This window comes from Canis lupus, chromosome 22, assembly GCF_048164855.1.
Source record: "Canis lupus baileyi chromosome 22, mCanLup2.hap1, whole genome shotgun sequence".
Taxonomy (NCBI): domain Eukaryota; kingdom Metazoa; phylum Chordata; class Mammalia; order Carnivora; family Canidae; genus Canis; species Canis lupus.
The window spans coordinates 30235703-30254623 of NC_132859.1; the positions used below are offsets into that span (position 1 = coordinate 30235703).

General features: G+C 36.4%; 1 long non-coding RNA gene and 1 pseudogene across 1 annotated transcript in view; one reads left to right on the top strand and one right to left on the bottom strand.

The window, feature by feature from the left end:
- The window catches only part of LOC140614107 (uncharacterized), a 35774-nt gene extending 17074 nt beyond the window's left edge, over positions 1 to 18700 (top strand). The window contains exons 2-4 of the long non-coding RNA XR_012015001.1: positions 10066 to 10150; positions 11654 to 11808; positions 17445 to 18700. This is a non-coding gene — a long non-coding RNA (uncharacterized lncRNA). The remainder of the gene's footprint in view (positions 1 to 10065; positions 10151 to 11653; positions 11809 to 17444) is intronic.
- On the bottom strand, positions 910 to 6586 carry LOC140613727 (large ribosomal subunit protein eL33 pseudogene; annotated as a pseudogene).
- Positions 18701 to 18921: the final 221 nt, after the last annotated feature.

Below are 18921 nucleotides of genomic sequence, written 5' to 3' on the forward strand. Positions count from 1 at the left end.
TACAAAAATAGATAGACACCAAAAATTTTAAATATCACTTACAATCATTCAAGAGAGAATGAAATAGGGGTACATATAACAAAACATGCATTCAGAAACTGCAATAATCTGGTGAAAGAAATCAAAGAAAATCGCAATAAATGGAGAGACATACTGAATTCATAGGTTGGAAAACTCCGCATAGACAAAGGTGAATTCCTATAAATTGATATGCAAGTTTACAATAATTCCTATCAAAATCTTTGCAAGAAAAGATTAGTATAGAAAGGCAAAGGAACTAGAACAGCTAAAAGAATTCTGAAAAAAATAAATAATTTTTTAAAAATTTATTTATGATAGTCACACAGAGAGAGAGAGAGGCAGAGACACAGGCAGAGAGAGAAGCAGGCTCCATGCACCGGGAGCCGATGTGGGATTCGATCCCAGGTCTCCAGGATCGCACCCTGCGACAAAGGCAGGCGCCAAACCGCTGCGCCACCCAGGGATCCCAAAAAAAAAAAAAACAAATAAAATGGGGGAGTTCCCTTTCCTGATTTCAAGATCATATACTTACAGCAATCAAAACTGTGTGGAACAAAAGAGAGAATTACAAAATAGGCTCATGAATATGCCCAACTGATATTTGACAAAGTTGCAAAAGCAGTGCAGTGAAAGAATGAAATCTTTGCTAAAACATGAATACCCATAGGCCAAGTATAAATAAATAAGTAAATCTCTGTTAAGTCTCACACCTTGTAAAAAAAAAAAAATAGCCAAAATGAGTCATGTTCATAATGTGTCAAACAGAAAACTATCTATAGAACATTGGAGGGTATAATAAATATTTTTAAAGGTTTTATTTATTTATTCATTAGAGACATCCATTCCCCTGCTTTTTTTTTTTTTTTTTTTTTTTTTTTTTTTTTTTTGTAAGTTTAAATCCTTGAGGGGTACAGTATCACGTGGATTCTGTGGCCAATAGCTTTCACAGGAAGGTTGCTTCGGAATTTGGCACGAACCATGCGGCTGTTTCCATGAGCACGAGTTACTTTTCCCCAGATTACTCTGGTTTTGCTTGGTTTGCCACCAGGAGTTACTGTGTTGTTCTTTGCTTTGTAGACATAAGCACATCGCTTGCCGAGATAGAACTGTTTCATCTCAAGCATAAACACCTTCGATCTTAAGTAGAGCTGTGTGCTCCCTCTGGTTCCGGAGACCCCATTTATAGGCGGCAAAAATGGCCTTGGACCAAAGCCTTCCAGAGAGAGGCAGAGACACAGGCAGAGGGAGAAGCAGCCTCCCTGCAGGAGCTTGATATGGGACTCGATTCCAGATCTCCAGGATCATGTCCTGAGCCGAAGGCAGATGCTCAACCACTGCGCCACCCAGGCATCCCTTATAATAAATATTTTTGTTGCATCTTTAGTCTTGGATTAAGGGGGGTTGCTATGCTTATCCACAAGAACTACATAAAGAATATTTAATTCAGGTAGTAAATATTATACCAGAAATAAAAAAACTTAGAATAATTAAACTAAGATATGCAATGTTATATACACTGATTTAAGATTTATTTAGAATTTGAAAATTAGTGTTTTGGACAATTGAGAATTCTCTTTTGAATTCTACATGGCACTAAACAATTTAACTGACAGTGTGGTCCCTGACCAGGTACAGAAACTAGGCGTATACAATATTTTTGGTTCTTTTTTTTTAATGTCAGTGATCAATAAATTAAAAATAAAATGAAATTACACTTTTTGTAAGTCTGAGGCAGGAGGCTTTAGCTAGAATTTAACTGTTCATATGAACATATTATCTCTGACATGTGGAAATTTGTTTCTTTATCATTAGGAATTATCTGCTTTAAAAAAGATGAGTGAAAGGCACCTGCCTGGGTGGCTCAGTGGCTGAGCATCTGCCTTTGGCTCAAGTCATGATCCCGGGGTCCTGGGATGGAGTCACTTAATGGGTTCCCTGTGGGGAGCCTGCTTCTCCCTCTGCCTGTGTCTCTGCCTCTTTCTTCCTGTGTCTCTAATGAATAAATAAATAAATCTTAAAAAAAAAAAAAAAAAGGAAGAGCATCTGAGTGGCTCAGTCAGTTCAGTGGTTGCCTTTGGCTCATCATGATCCCAGGGTCGTGGGTTTGAGTGCTACCTCAGGCTCCCTGCTTGGGGAGTCTGCTTCTCCTTCTCCCCATTCCCCTGCTTATGCTCACGCTCTCTCTCAAATAAATAAAGTCTTTAAAAAAGGGATCTGGGAGAGGGAAGTGAGGGAGATACATCCTTAAAAATACATCATGTATTTTCCCATTGCATTCTATCAACTTTCCTCTCCCTTGCCAGAAACAGGTTCTTTTTCATCACTTTAAGGTCAAGCAAAATTTTATAAGGGATATAGGAGATAAGAAAATATTTAAAATCTTATTCCTTCTTATTTTATACCTGAGAGAAGAAATGTGCAGTAGAAATATGTGAGTCATAAATATAACCAATGTATGTAATTTTAAATTTCCATACTAGAAAAAAATTAAAATAGATTAAATTAATGTTAACATAATTTTATTTAGCCTAATATATTCAAAGATTTATTGTTTCAACATAAAAATATTAGGTATTTTACGTGCTTTTCCTACACTAAGTCTTTGAAATCTGGTATGTATTTTACACTTGCAATGCTTTCAGTTCAGACTAGCCACACTTCAACTGCTCACTAGCCACTGTCTAGTGGCTCCCATATTGGACAGTGCAGCTTAGAGAATAAAAAGCAATGTTTTCTTTATTTAAAAAGATTTCATGCACTGATTTTGGCCACCCTGTTTCCTTGGCATGCCTAAAATCTTCATGTTTTTATGCTGCTAGATTAATCTATGGATTAAAATGGACTTTTTAATCGAAATATACAATTGCATATTCAAGGTTGGTTTATTTCTTCATCAGGTCTTTATTCCTTTTTGTGAACTAAAAATTGACTGTAATTGTGTGGAAAATCAAGAACAAACTGCAACATTTTGCAATAGTTCTGTAGTAGTGATATAATAATAGATCACATTAATCAAAAGAAAAAGATGTGCTCCTGAACATCTTTTGCACTTACTTTTTTTAAATTGAAATATAGTTGACGTGTAATGTTATATTACTTTCAGGTGTACAATATGATGATTTGACAAGTTTATATGTTATGTTATACTTAACCACATTGTAGCTACCATCTGTCACCATACAACACTATTAAAATATCATTGACTATATTCACTAGGTTGTACTTTTCATTTCCATGACTTATTCATTACATAACTGGAAGACTGTACCTCCCACTCCCCTTAACCCATCTTGCCCATCATTCCAATACCTTCCTCTCTGGTAACCACTGCCTTCGCTGAATTGATGAGTCTGTTTCTACTCTTTGTAGCTTATTCATTCATTTTGTTTTATAGATTCCCTAAATAAGTGAAATCATATAGTTTTTGTCTTTCTCTGTCTGATTTATTTTAGTTAGTATAATACCCTCTAGGTCCATCCATGTTGCTGCAAAGGGCAAGATCTCATTCTTTTTTTATGGCTGAGCAATACTCCATTAATTTATATATATATATATTATAATTATATATATATTTACATACACACCAATTATTTATCCATTCTCTTTTGATGAGCACTTGGATTGCTTTCATATCTCCATTATTGTGAATTAATGCTGCAATAAATGTAAGGGTGATGTACCTTTTCAAATGGGTGTTTCTGGTTTTATTGTTTTTTTTCCACCACATACCCAGTGGTGGAATTATTGGATCATAGGGTATTTCATTTTGTAACTCTGAGAAACGTCAATACTGTGTTCCACACTGGCAACACCAATTTACATTTCTACCAAAAGTGTACAGGGGTTATTTTTTTCTCCTTATCCTTGTCAACACTTGTTATTTCTTGTCTTTTTGATACTAGTCATTCTGACAGGTGTAAGGTGATATGTCATTGGGGTTTTGATTTGCATTTCCCTGATGGTTAGTGATGTTAAGCATCTTTCCATGTGTCTGTGGCCATCTGTAAGTCTTTGGAAAAATGTATATTCAGGCTATCTTCAATTTTTTAATCAGACATTATTGGTGTTGAGTAAGGTTTTTGTATATTTTGAATATTAAACCTGTCAGATATATCATTTTCAAATATCTTTTCCCATTCAGCAGTTTGCTTTTTCATTTTGTTGATGGTTTCCTGTGCTGTGCAATTTTTTTTTTTATTTTGATGTAGTCTCAATAGCTTTTCTTTTTTTCTTTTGACTATCTATCTCACTTATTTCAACTCTGGTTCATTAATTCTTACCTTCTACTAGTATCTAGTAACCCTGGGTGCTTCTCTGGCTGTCTTTTCTTGTTTATGCTTGGCTTCCTTCTCTTTATTTATTTGTGTGTGTGTGTGTGTGTGTGTGTGTATCTGTTATAGTTTTTTGTTTTGTGATTACCATGTAGAACCATGAGGTTCACAAAAGCCATTCTAAATATATAGCGGTCTAAATTAAGTTGATGGTCACCTAAGTTTGAAAGAATGCTACAATGACTTCATTTTTACTTACGCCTCAAGATTTTATGTATACATTGTCATATATTTACATATTTTTCTTTTTGTGAACCCCCTTAGCTATTTTTTTTAGATATAATCAATTTACTACCTTTGGCTTTTAACCTTCACATTAGCTATATAAGTGATTGCACTTTTATCTTTATTATCTGTTTGCTTTTAGTAATGTTTTATATACTTTTATAGTTTTCCTCTAATTATGGATTTTTCTTTTCTATTTAAAAATATCACTTTAAAATTCCTTGTAAACCAAGTTTAGTGGTGACAAATTCCTTTAACATTAGTCTGGGAAACTCTTTAGCTCTCCTTCCGTTCTTAATAATCTTATCAGGTGGAGTATTCTTGGTTGTAAGTTTTTTCCTTCAGAAGTTTTAACATAAAAAAAAAAAAAAGAAGAAGAAGTTTTAATATATCCTGCCACTCCCCTCTGGCCTGCAAAGTTTTTGCTGAATAATTAGCTGATAGGATTTGCCTTTTACATAACCAGTTGCTTCTCTCTTGCTGCAAATTCTCTCTGTATCTTTAATCTTTGACATTTTAATTATTATGTGTTTTGGTGTGGAACTCCTTGGGTCCATCTTACTTAGAATTCTCTGCTTCTTAAACTTGAATGTCTGCTTCCTTCCCTAGGTTAGGGAAGTTTTCCACTATTATTTCTTCAAGTAAATTTTCTTTTTTTAAAAAGAATTTTTATTTACTTATTCATGAGAGAGGCAGAGACATAGGCAGAGGGAGAAGCAGACTCCCTTCAGGGAGCATGATGTGGGACTCAATCCCAAGACCCCTGGATCATGACCTGAGCCAAAGGCAGATGCTCAACCACTGAGCCACCCAGACACCCTCAAATAAATTTTCTGCTCCTTTTGTTCTTTCACTTCTTGGACCCCTACGATGCTAATGTTTGGCTCACTTGATGTTGTCTAAGAAATCTCTTATCCTAATTTTTTTCTATTATTTTTTCTTTTTGCTATTCATCATAGAGGCTTTCCATTGCCCTGGCTCCCAGATGGCTGATCTGTTCTTCTGCAGCCTTTAATCTACTGCTGATTTCCTCTAGTATATTTCTTACTTTAGTCACTGAATTCTTCAACTCTGATTTTTGAAATACATTCTCTTAGTTGAAGTTCTTACTGAATTCATCACTCTTCTCTCCAGTCTGGTGAGCATTTTTATGGCTATTACTTTGAACTCTTTATCATGTAGATTGCTTATTTTTGTTTCATTTAGTTCTTTTTCTAGGGTTTTGTCTTATTCTTTCCTTTAGAACATATTTCTCGGGCTCCTTATTTTGCTTGACTTTCTGTATTTATATTATGAGTTAGGTAGAATAGTTACGTCTCCTAAACTTGAAGGGATGATCTTGTGTATGGTCATCATCTGTGTAGACTGTATTGCCTGGTTACTTTGGCTGGTCAGAGCTGTGGCTGTCATAGGCTGGGGGTCTCAGGGTACTCTGTGCTGGGGACAATGTGGTGGGATGGCTGGAGCTGAAGTGGATGCAGACCCAGACAGTCCTGGGTGTCTCTGCACAGAGGGCAACCTGGCCAGACTGTTAAAGTTGAAGTGGTACAAGCAAGGGAGTAATCAGTCTCTCCACACATAGGTTGTCTTGAGAGGACAACTAAATCCAAAGTGAGTATAAGCCAACATGTCCTGGGGTACTCCTCACAGGAAGCAACATGGTGATTTGGCAAAAACCAAGGCAGGCATGGGGCAGAAGTTCCCAGGGTGTTCTGTGCAGACGGCATCCTGGCAGTGTATATCAAAGCAGTACGGGCTTGAAGTGTCCTGGGGAGCTTTGCCCCTCTCACCTTGGTGACATGGCTGGACCCATAATGAGTGATGACTAGGGGTGCCCCAATTTGTGCCACACTGAGGCTGCCTTGATGTGATGGCTAGGGCTAGTGTGAGATAGGGACCCCTTCATTTTCCCCTTATTTTAGTCATCTTTGGACTTGCTGCATTGACAGACTCAGAACACAACTACTACCTCCCGCCTCCATGGCTACTACCTTCTTCTGAGCCACCATCTTTAACTCTCTAGATTACTTAATAGCCCTGGAATTCTCCCTTCCTTTGGCCTGTGATTCTCCATAGTCTATTCTGAACAGAGAAACCAGAGGAGTTATGACAGATTATATAATTTCTCTAAGCAAACTTTGCAATTCATTAATTTTTCTTTCTTAGAGTAAACACAACAATGCCCCTGAACCATACACAACTTGGCCGTGATTATCTCTCAGATTTCAGTTCCTACTGTTCTTCCCAATTCACACTCTATCCCAAACACCCTGGCCTCACTGATGTTCTTTGAACAAACTGGCAAAATCCATTTGTGAGTTCTCTACACAGGCTGTTCCCTATGCCTAGAATGCTCTTTCTAAATGTCTACATGGTTTCTTTCTCAGCTCCATCAACTCTTTGCTTACTTTGCTTACTTTCACTTTTTCAGTGAAGTCTAATATATATATCTTGATCTAGGGAATTTGCCTGTTTTGTTTACTGTTTCATCCTCTTACCTAACAGAATGCATAAGTACCATGCTAGATAGTCAATATGTACTCATTAAATATATTAATGAACTAGAGGTCAGCAATTTTACACTTCAGTAAGCTACCTAGTGCAATTGGACTGTGCATTAATATCAAAAGAGCTTTTACTTCTATAAGAAATCCAGAAGATTCGCACTTCTTCATGGTTTATTCTATTTCATTCATTATATTCTTGTTAATGAGAAGTATTTGACCTTTCATCATGACTCTGCATATACAAACTTGGCAATGAACAGCAATAGAATATAACACAATTTGACACCTTTGATTAATGAACTTAAGATATTTTTATTCAGGCACAATTCACCAGGCAACATGAAACCAGAGTCACCTCATTAAATTGTTAAGGTAGTCTATAAAGTAGAAGTCCTATAAATTGGGTAAGGTAAGGATTAGCAAAGGAGAAAGCAATCATGTATATACAGAAAGAGTCTTTTTCTTAAAACTTCTTTGGATTGGTGACTTATCAACATTAGCCACTAACTGGCAATAAGTCACATGTATTCAAACCCAAATCTTTTCAGCAAGGTGTGAGGTTTTAACATGGCTGGCTAGTGAAGGGTAACAGGCTACTCCAGCATGTACATACTTAAAGGAAACTATTTCTTATGACTCTTTGAGCTATTTTAGAGTAATAGCAGATCTGAATAAGTAAACCTGAAAATAGTGTGTGGGGTCTCCTTTGGGACTTCTGCTTCAAGTTAATTGTTTTTATTTTTTCTATTTCTATTTAAAGTTAGAAAACTCCATCCTATACATTATAAACTCCCTGGGAGCATATGACTGTATATGTTTAACTGCTTCATTTTAGAAATCAATAATCACACACTAGTATATTAAATAATTATCCAGAAAATTAAGAGGATATAAGTTTGTTGAAAATTTCAGGGTGCTTTCAAAATTAAATACATACAGTGTCTAATTTGTTACTAGGTATGTCACATTTAAGACATTCTCTCAAAATAATATTCTTTTTTTTTTTTTTTTTTTTTTATGATAGGCACACAGTGAGAGAGAGAGAGGCAGAGACACAGGCAGAGGGAGAAGCAGGCTCCATGCACCGGGAGCCCGATGTGGGATTCGATCCCGGGTCTCCAGGATCGCGCCCTGGGCCAAAGGCAGGCGCCAAACCGCTGCGCCACCCAGGGATCCCTCAAAATAATATTCTTAAATCAACTATATACTACCCATAAATCTCCTATTTTTTTCCACAATGATATCCTGGTTGCAAAAATTGGAATTACACACAAAAGATAGAATAAAACAATTTATCTGATTGATGTAAGTAAATTTTTTTAAAAAATCTTTATTCTAAAAAAATTTTTTTAACTGTTTTAAAATAATGAGTGCTTTGGTTTAAATGTTTAGATCTTTACTTTTTGATTTCCCAGTTCTGTGTAGACTCAAAACCCAGAGTAATAGATGGGGAATTTGGATACTGTAGCTCAAGGAATTCAATATAGAAATCAGAGTGACTTCCTGGAAACAAAGGGCAATGCCAGTATTTATCAATGAATTTATTTGCCACTGCATGATGGTATTCATTATATCCTTGAAACATACACATTCCAAATGTGTTCACTAAGGACAGTTGAATACAATCCAAAGATGAGAAGCATTATCAGCTGTGTAATCACCTGGTTGTGGTAAATGGTTTAAAGACCATATAGTATATAGACTATAAAACATATATAACAAAAGTAAGACATGCAAAATAAGTATCCAAAAAGTATAAACAACAACCCAACAAAAAATTTAGTTACCACTGATAGGAAAAATGATTACTAATATATGAATTAATAGAACAGATAAATAGAATCCACTTTGGTTATAATTTTTTATTCGTTTGCCTAAGTCACTAAGTCATTAGAGCTTGTCACTGAAAGAAAATGTGATCAAATTTGAAGAAAAGTTTAAATTTCACATATCCTGAATTGCTCAGCAAAGCCTATACTCAATACATAAAACCCTAATATTAGAGTATATACCAATTATTTGTTTGAACTTTTGTGTATATTAACCCCTGTTATAGGTGTTTGTTTGTTTTGTTTTATAGAGAATTATACTCAGAAATCTATAAGGTAAAGATATTTCCAAAATATGTTTCTTTCCTTTCTGACTTAACAATATCACAAGAATATCGCCGAATCCTATATATGTATCCCAGTGCATTATTTCTCATTTTTTCTTTTAAAAAACAGTTCTTTTTAAAATCAGATTCTCTATGTAAATTTACCATTGATTTTTCTTAGTTCCATAATCATCAGAAGTCTTGAAAAGCTAAAAAAAAAGTTTTGCAAAGCTATTTTATGATAAATAAGATCATTGCAATGATGTTAATCATCATTAGAAGTAGTGTTTTACATTACACAAATTACATGGGTGTTACAACGTGCCTTGGGTTTCTTTCCCAATGACTTCCAAGAAGAAATTAGAGAAAGAGCATGAGCACTGGGTGTTACGCTATATGTTGGCAAATTGAACTCCAATAAAAAAAATATTTAAAAAAAAAGAGAAAGAGCTTATTGCTATACAGATTTAAATATCCTGGAATATACTATATCTTTGTTTTAGATAAGAAGCTGTAACCATAGTTAAATTGCAATTAATTATTCAGTCACTGCTTATCCATTTTATGGATTATCTAAGTCCTTTGTTTTTCCGGTCATTAATTCATCTCTTTTGGTAGATGGGGAAGGAATGAATAGCTGGAGGTCAAACTAGCCTTGGATACATCTTGGTTTGGGAGTAAGTTAAAGCTGTTAGCCAAGAGGAAGTTTGAAATGATCTCCGGTAAGGTTAGTCATACACTGAGACATTTTGGGCAGCTGTTTATAAGGAATAAATTAAAGGAAACCTGTCCAAATAGTTTTAGTGACCTATGTAATCATTTTCTATTACTCCCTTGACAAATCACCAGAAACATTGTGACTTAACGCAAATTAATTATCTTATAGTTTTGTAAATCAGAAGTCTGACACAGGTCTCATTGAGTTGAAATCAAGGTATGAGCAAGTCTGCATTCTTTTCTGGAGTTTGCAGGTGAGGACCTATTTTCTTTTCCTTTCTAGTTGCTGGATACTAACCACATCTCTTGGTTCTTGACCTCCTTCTTCCATCTTAAAAGAGCAGTATACCATCTCTTTGACCTTCCTTCCAGCATTACATCTTGCTCTGATCATAGCTGGGAAAGGTTCTCCACTTTTAAGGACTCATATGTTAAATTGGTCCACCCAAAATATCTGAATAATTTCCTCATCTGAAGCTCAGTACCCTAAGTCAAATCTGCAATATCCTTTCTGCCAAGTAAAGAAACATATTCACGGATTCCAGGGAATCAGTGCCTGGCTATCTTTGAGGGGTCCTTATTCTGGCCATCACACTCAGTGAATCTCAAATTTTCACAATGCTATTTTTAAAATGTTTTAGGTAAAATAATTAGTAACACTAACAAAATACCTAAGTAACTCAACAATAATAGCTCCCATTAACTGAGTGCTTATTATCTTTCAGACACAAATAGTATCACATAATTCTCACAACAGGCCCTTGAATTACTCAGTGTTTTTGTTACCCTTTTACAGATGAGCAGAGGGAAAGTGATGGCTTAGGCCAAGTTATGCAATTTTAACCAAGGCAGCATCAAAAGCCAATGTTTCCTTCCAGGTTCTCCTGGCTCTAGGTTTCACTCTTGACTTTCTATTATTTTGTAAATAATTTATTTTCATATATTTACACCTTGACTCAAAAAGTTTTACTGAATAAAAACAATGATGGAGATTGTAGGGCATAGCTTAGTTCAGTGGTTCTTAAACTTTAGCTTCTACCAGAACCATATTCCAGGATTTGATAAAGTGAAGAGTGCTGGGGCCCTTCCCCAGAGCTTCTGATTCAGCAAGCTTAGGGTAAGGCCTAAGAATCTGTGTTTCTACAAGTTCTTAGGCAATGCTGATGCTGCCGGACTATGCTTTGAGAACTACTGGCCTAGAAAATGAACAACCTAAGATGGAATAAGCATATATCCCAGATGTTTTTGGCAGAACAAAAGTCACCAAATATTATAGAGGAGAGAGGTGGGGGAGAAATATTAGTAAGCCATCTTAATGCCTATAAAGTAAAAGAGCTTGGCCAGGGCCATTTGTTTAGGTATTAATAGAGATGTAACTAAAACCCAAGTCTTCTCAGGTACAGAAAAACTTGTGAGAACAAACATCACTTATTTTTAGCCTTTCCTGCATCTGACCCTGTAAGTGGATTTAATTATCTACACTGTCTCCATTCTCATGTTGATAAATAAGTGGAAGGCTGGCATCCAAGGTCTGTCTGACCAATTTCTTTGAAAAAAATTCTGGAACACTTGGGGTATAAATAAAGAATGAAATCTGTTTTTATTGCCATCATTTTATTAATTTAGGCTGTGCATAAAATACACAGTATTTGAACATCAGAAGGATTTTGCTAATTTTTTCCCCCTAAAGAACCTCATTTTGGAACAAGGTCTTAATGTGCTGTTTCTCATGTTTCTCTCTAACGTTCCCTGGCAAGGCACGTGCTAACAGCCTGGCTCTGCAAGCATCTGGCTGGCACTAGAGCAACCCTAAGAGAGACAGAAGGACCTGCTCTTCATCATCTTTTCAGAAAGGATTTCAACTCTCTGGAGCTTGGCTGGAAGTCATGTCTTTTCTTCATCATTTTCTAATGTTGGTATTCCCTTTGAAAGCCTATTTATTGAGGTTTCTGAAATGCCCTCTCTTACACCAAGTTTGGTCATCATCCGACCATAAGATAATCAAAAGAACCTGGGAAACATTTGGAGTGAAATGTATGGCATGCCTTAGAATTGAGGCACAGGGGGAACGTGAGATGAGGCAGATGTAGGAGCTACAGCTTATGCACTGCATTTCTAGATGTCAGCAATGTTGAGATATGTAGCTTAAAGCAAGTGTAGATCAGCAAAGGCTGGGATAGAAATAACACTCTATTTCCTGGGATGATTCATTTAAGGAAGCTATTTATTGCATACATAGTTTAAAGATTACATACCCATTTTCTTGTATGATTGTTCATACATAAATATATTTATTTTACTGCCCCTAAAATAGCCTAACATTCCATCAAAAAAAATAAAATAAAAAGACTGGAGGAGGAGAGTTCATCTCCTCTAGTTTCAATTGTGTAAGATTATTGTAGTAATGATAGATGTTTTTAACATGAGGTCACCAACAATGCTGTTTTGTCCTTGATTGTTGATTTGAGTCAGAGATTAAGTGGAACACAACTCCCCAGGCCAAAACATCATTGGACGTGATGAATATGTTGAGAATGTCTTTCAACTGCATGGAGAGTTAAGCACAGCATCTTTGGCACAACCACTGGAAGTCTTCCATTTTGGTTCTCTGGCAGATATCTGCCTAGAGAACCTCTTGGGCTCTGTCTGTGGTGATATATGTGGGATATAACTGGGTTCAATTTTATTTCAATGTCCTTAGGTGAGCATTTGTGCCAATTTAGAGCTCCTTCATTTGAAGGTAAAGCGAAATCAGATAGAGTAGCCAGAAATCATTTCATAGGATGCAAGTGTTTCCTGGGTTGGTATTTAAAAGACCATACATCATTGGCCTGTTTACCAAGCCCTCACTAAGGAATCAAATCACCTATTCTTGGTGACCTTCAAATATACTCTTTCTTTGTTTGGCTACTTCTTTTTCCTTTTCTGCCAGTCATGTTGTCTCCTACTATCCAGGAATAGCTCCAGCATTCTACTTAGGATATTTTTATTGGAAAGCTATGCAGCAAATGCATCCTATCCTTTGGCCCTCCCCTGCTTTAAGGTAATTTCTCTCCTCTTCATGTTCTTCCACTCTATCACTGCAAACAACAGCACATTCAAATGGCTCCCCGCTGCCCTTTAGCTTCATAAACAAGCAATGGGTATAATAAATATGTATTTTGCATTCCATCTGCAAGCTCCTCTCAGAGGATCCATAGTACTGTAGAACTCCATTCTGAATTGGGGAAATACATATGATGGGGAAGTCAGAGAAATAAGAATTATCTAGGTGAAAATAAATTTAAAATCAAATTCAGTTTTATTAAGTATGGTCTCCAGAGAGAAACTTATAGACTACAAAAGAAAAAACTGCATCACTGCAGTTGCTTCACAGAGGTCACAGAAACCATATTCTATTTAAGACTTGCAAAGACCTTCTCCTGGAGTTGACAGAGTGGTTTATTATTATTTTTATTACTCTTATCATGTTTTTAAATGTTTCTAATCCAAATCATTTAATATAATCTGAGTAATTATTTAAGTTTCAGGTGCATAGTTAACATTTGTATAGAACTTTGGCGTTTCCAAACATTTTTTTCGTGCACTATCAAACAATATTCTTCAAAATAAGTCTGTAAGTTAGCATTATTACATTACATTTTAAAATGAGGAACATGAGGTACACACAGTTAGGCAGCTTGTCTAGGATCAGGCAATTAATAACAGAATGGCCCTGAATCCAGTGGTTCCAAATCCTGCCTCCAGAACTTCCTATTGCAAGCACCTGAGGAGTTTCAGGGAAGAAAAAAAATCAGTGCCCAGGCCCCAACGCAGAAAAATTAAATCAGAATATCTGAGGGTAGAGTCCAAGAATCAGTATTTTCTAGCAATTCTGTAGGAGATTCTGTGAAGCCAATGGTGGGATCCATAGCACTAATTTGAATAGCTCTCTTTATCATAGCTAATATTAGAGCATAGATTATTTAATCAACTCAGTATTTTGCAGCATAGGCAAGCAGGCTAAAAGCAAAATATCTGGCATGCCATTTGTTATCTCCCATTCTCCTTCAGCAAGCTTTGAGTATGCCTTTATGCAAACCCCATGAAAACATGGGGATATTTAATACTAACAACTAAAAGAGTGCTTGGAATAGCAGGGACAGCATACAAAGCAAGCAAAGAGGAGGTCATAACTAGTGGACTCTAGCAAGTATTCCAGTTTCATTATTCCCATGAAAACCACTCTCTTTTTCATTGAACCATCACTGTCATTAGTCTTTGGCATATACTGAAGAGGGAGGTGAAGTGACCAATTTTCAGAAATGCAGTCTCTGACCAAATGTACACCAATTGCTTTTTTTTTTTCCTGCAGATCAGTTACCAGTGAATTGTGAACTTCCATTCAAAGTGGTCCTGACCTTTGCTTCATTGGTGATTTTAAATGCTCCTACAATTCCTAGTGAAACAGGGAGAATATTTTGTGATTTTGAACTCTAGGCATTTACTTTGCTTCACACCTCTTTTGAATCAGCCTTCTTTCTCTTAAGACTGAGTCTAGAGGCCTGCCTCCTAAAGTAGAAAATGAAATGGTCTGATATTAGCCTGTTCAGTAGGACACTGGATTAGAAAACAAGGTATAGGGGAAGAGAGAATTCACTAAACTCCGTGATCAGTTCTTTAACTGACCAAGAGCTATACTTGGTAGGTGGAATAGCAAAATGTTTTACATAAAGGTGATCTGGTCAGGAAGAGAAAGTTTAAAGAATACTTCTCTGGTTTCTAAGAATGGAGAGAAGGCAGATAAATATGGCAACAGAAGGAAGGATTCAGAGTATGTTCTACTATCCCTGCTTCAGATCTTCACTAGATTGTAATAAAGAGAAGAGAACTGATCCAAGTGCTCCTGCCTTAGTTGGGGCTTTTGAGGGAGAACCTTGTGTATTTATTCATCTATTCATTCAACAGTATTTATTGAGTGCCTGCTCTGTGCTGATAACTGTCTTGAGGGACAGAGATAGAGCAGCCTCACTCAGTTCCCATGTAGCACTGATGGTAGAAGAGAGGAGTTTTGTTAGAGGGTTGACTCAAATCTGAAAGAAAGATATATCTACTGAACTACCCAGAGACTGAGTTATTCAGATGATCTAAGCTATTATATTGGTCTATATTACTGATCTGATAGAAAAAATTTGGTTACCTTCTCTCAGAGGTAGACAGTGTTCCAGAGCATAATGTATCAATTAGTTTTTAAGAAAACAAATGAACATTGGGACACCTGGGTGGCTCAGCAGTTGAGTGTCTGTCTTTGACTCAGAGTGTGATCCCAGGATCCAGGATTGAGACCCACATCAGGCTCCCTGCAGGGAACCTGCTTCTCCCTCTGCCTCTGTCTCTGCCCTTCTCTCCCTGTGTCTCTCATGAATAAATAAATAAATATTTAAAAAAAAAGAAAACAAATGAATAAGCAAAGCTGTATTTCTCAACATATTACTAATTTTGAAACCCTGCTCTATTAGGGAACAAGGGGATGTAGTAAGATAGAATAGTTGGGAAGAGGAAATGCTGAGCGTAGAATATTGTCATTGCTCATTGTCTACATTGGTAGGTCTAGGAAGCCTCAGAGAGTCAAGATCAAGAAATAGATAATCTGGACAAATAATATATTACTGTTGTATATTTGTGCTGTTGCATTTTTTAAAACCTATAAGGCTGATAACTAGAACTGTACCTCTAATTATAAAGGTCAATTTCCCGGGGAAAAGAACAGGATAGGTAAACTGGTTAGTCAATGAAATTAGGGAATGCCTGTGCTTGAAGAAATTTATGTATATTTATGCATATTCTAAGTCATTGAAACAGCTGTTGTGAATGGCTATAGATTTCAAAAAACTCTCATAATTATGAGGAACCCTCTTATAAAATATGGAAACCAAATAGTTAGGTCCAATTCCTAAGTATCATGAGTAATCTCGATTTTCATCCTTCATTTGGCATACATTGAGTGTTTGACATTGTCTTCTTAGTTTTTATTCTCACTAGACTCTCCATTTTATTTGTCTGCAGTGTCTCTAAATACACCAATAACAATTCTGTGATTAAGGGGCTATGTAAGGACTCCTCTAAAGATCTAAGAGCTTTGACAGAATATAACTACTCTAAGAAAGTCCTGGCATGGCAAGAAGACTGCTTAGGACTTTTCTTTTGCCCATTTAGTGTCAGTTACGTACTTACAGTATCTGGCATGTTTCCTAAGTATAGATATACACAATGAGCTACTTAGTGGCATCCAACCATGGCTCCTCAATTTTCTACTTATGTATTCAGGAACAAGCCTGAAGTATGAGGCAATGGGTACAATGAATGCAATTCAGTGGTAATGATGATGAAAGTAAGCAATTCTCCTCCAAGGAAAGATCATCTTTTCTTGGTTCATTAATTGGTTAAAGAGCTTAGATCAGCATAAAATGCCTTTAGCTGGTAATTAGCATGCAAATAAGCACTGGCCCACAGGCCCAGGATTTAAAAGGAACTTGGCCGGGCTTAAAAGGAATGCTGGAGGCAAGCATATTTTAATAAAAATAAAAAATAATTCCCAAAGCATTGATAATATTTGATTTATGATGTTTTCTTTTTTTACTCCTGTGAACCCCACTGTAAGAGTTGACTCTATTATTAAGATTCACCATTGAAGTCACTGGAATGAATTCTTTAAGAAATAAGGAAGAGAATATGTTGCTTCTAAAGAAGACCTATGGGTTTTCCATTAGGACATTTATGAAACATTTATATCTGGTACACAACGCCTTGGCTTTATACAAGAGTACATTTTACAAAGGCTATAAAATTGCTGCAGGGATTAATAAATTTGGAACCCCAATATCAACTCCACATCTCAAAATTAGCAATCACTTTTGTATTTTTCACGATAAGCTAGAGTATGACACTATAACAGATTAATCCTGGAATTTCTATGACCTAACACAGGCAGAGTTGATTTCTCACTCAGACTATTGCAGCATTTCTCTGCCTTTAGTGCCGCAGTTCTTGGTCACACCGTTTCAAAGCATGAAGATGTAGACCAGATGAAGGAGTGGTGGGCAGCAAAGTTTATTGAGCAATAGTACAAAGCTCCCAGAGACAGAGGGGATCCAAGAGGTTTGCCCTTGGAGTTTCTAAGTTGAAGGGTTTTTTATGAGCTTTTTTGCTGAACTATCTTAAGCAATCAAGGTGTGCTGAGTTGTGGCAATCAGGGCTTTGGTCACATATCTGTCTACCTATTAGGTTAATGTCAATATGCTAGGGATCTTTTCTTGCTAACATCTGGGGGCTTATGTCTTAACTGCTCCTTGCCCTTGATAATGACAACTGTTTTGTGCTTGTCTTATCTTAGAACATTTTACAGAAGCTGCAAAACAGAATGCTAGTATGGTCCTATGTAAGCTGCAAAACAGGATGTTAGTCCTGTTTTATCTCAGCTGCCTTAACTCCATATTTTCTCATTAGGGACCCTGGCCCTGACTACCTAACTGTCCAATAAATCCTAATAAGATTATCTTTCTTTTGTAGGTGAACAGGAGCCACTCCTCCACATCTTTCCACCTGGACCCAGGCTTTTGAAGGCTCTGGCAATTTATAGCTGCACAACCTGGAACACATGTCACTGACTCTTGAATGCTTTACCCTAGGAGTGAGAATTGTTACTTCTGCTTTGAGGCCATTGGTCAGCACTAGTCCTCCGGCCTCACCAAACTGGAAAGGGGCTAAGAAATATAGTGGAGCACACAGTACACAATATTGTTTCATTTTAAAGTCATACAGTGAAAGATTTCATCAAGTCCTTCATGTCCTGTTTTGCTACAACAAATACGGTCAAGCTTAGTGTCACCAAAATGCTTTTTCAGAACAAGAATATGTGGACATTTTTTCTAGAGTGATGTAACAGAAATGACTATGGTGGAAGAGAGGTGGTGTACTAACCACTTTCATGTGGGTGAAAGTGGGTGGCTCAGTCTGTTAAGCATCTGACTTTTGCTCAGGTCATGATCTCAGGGTCCTGGGATAGAACCCTTTGTGGGGCTCCCTGCTGAGCAGGGAGTCTGCTTCTTCCTCTGCCCATACTTATGCTCTCTCTCTCAAATCAATCAATCAATCACCAATCAATCTTTAAGATAAAAAAGATGTAGTCCCCATTGAATTCTACTGAAGAACTCCTAGTTTTAAATTTTTTAAGTTGTTTATGTAGATCAGTATTTCTTAATCTTTTTTCAATGTCTCCACCAAAGAGCTTTTTCAGACATTTGTTTACCTAAACAATCTCCTCATGAGATATCCTACTATAGATAAACTAGATCTGTTTATGTATCATATATATATCTGAGCTTTACATATAAGAACACCAAGGCTTTTTTGTCCCCCAAGAACCAATTTTCACAATCTTGAAGGTGATATCACTACTCGCCCCCACCATAACCATAAGAATGCATGGTCTAAATTTAACAGAATAGAATTGAAACATGACCTATACTCTAGCATTTATGTAACTGATTATGTGTATTTTTACATGATTCTATCATATTTTCCATAGTTGTTTCCCATGTGCCATTAGGAGTCATATGCTGCCACCCTCATTTTCCATATTTCTCCACCAATACTATGAAGGTGGCATAACTTAGTGATTCAGAACACAGGCTCTGAAATTAAACAGCATACTTTGAAATCCTACTATCCTCACTAGGAAGATCTCAGATCTTTGACCCTATAGACCTGAGGTTTGCTTTTGTTTTTGTCTTCTTTTTTAAACCTATAAATGCACCTTAGTAGAACCTATGTTATAGCATTATTGGAATAATGGGAGTCAATGTTTTTTCATATTGGCTAAAATGTAGCTTGTGGTAAATGTTTTAACAAAGATGTTCTCATGCTCTGTAGGCCTATTTCGTTGTCTCCAAATCCCAGAAGTTTTTAGTGGAAAGAAAAGAAGGTGAAGCTAAAATTTCTCTGTCATGTGTCTTAATCCTATTTCACCAAAGGCCGTAATCCTTAT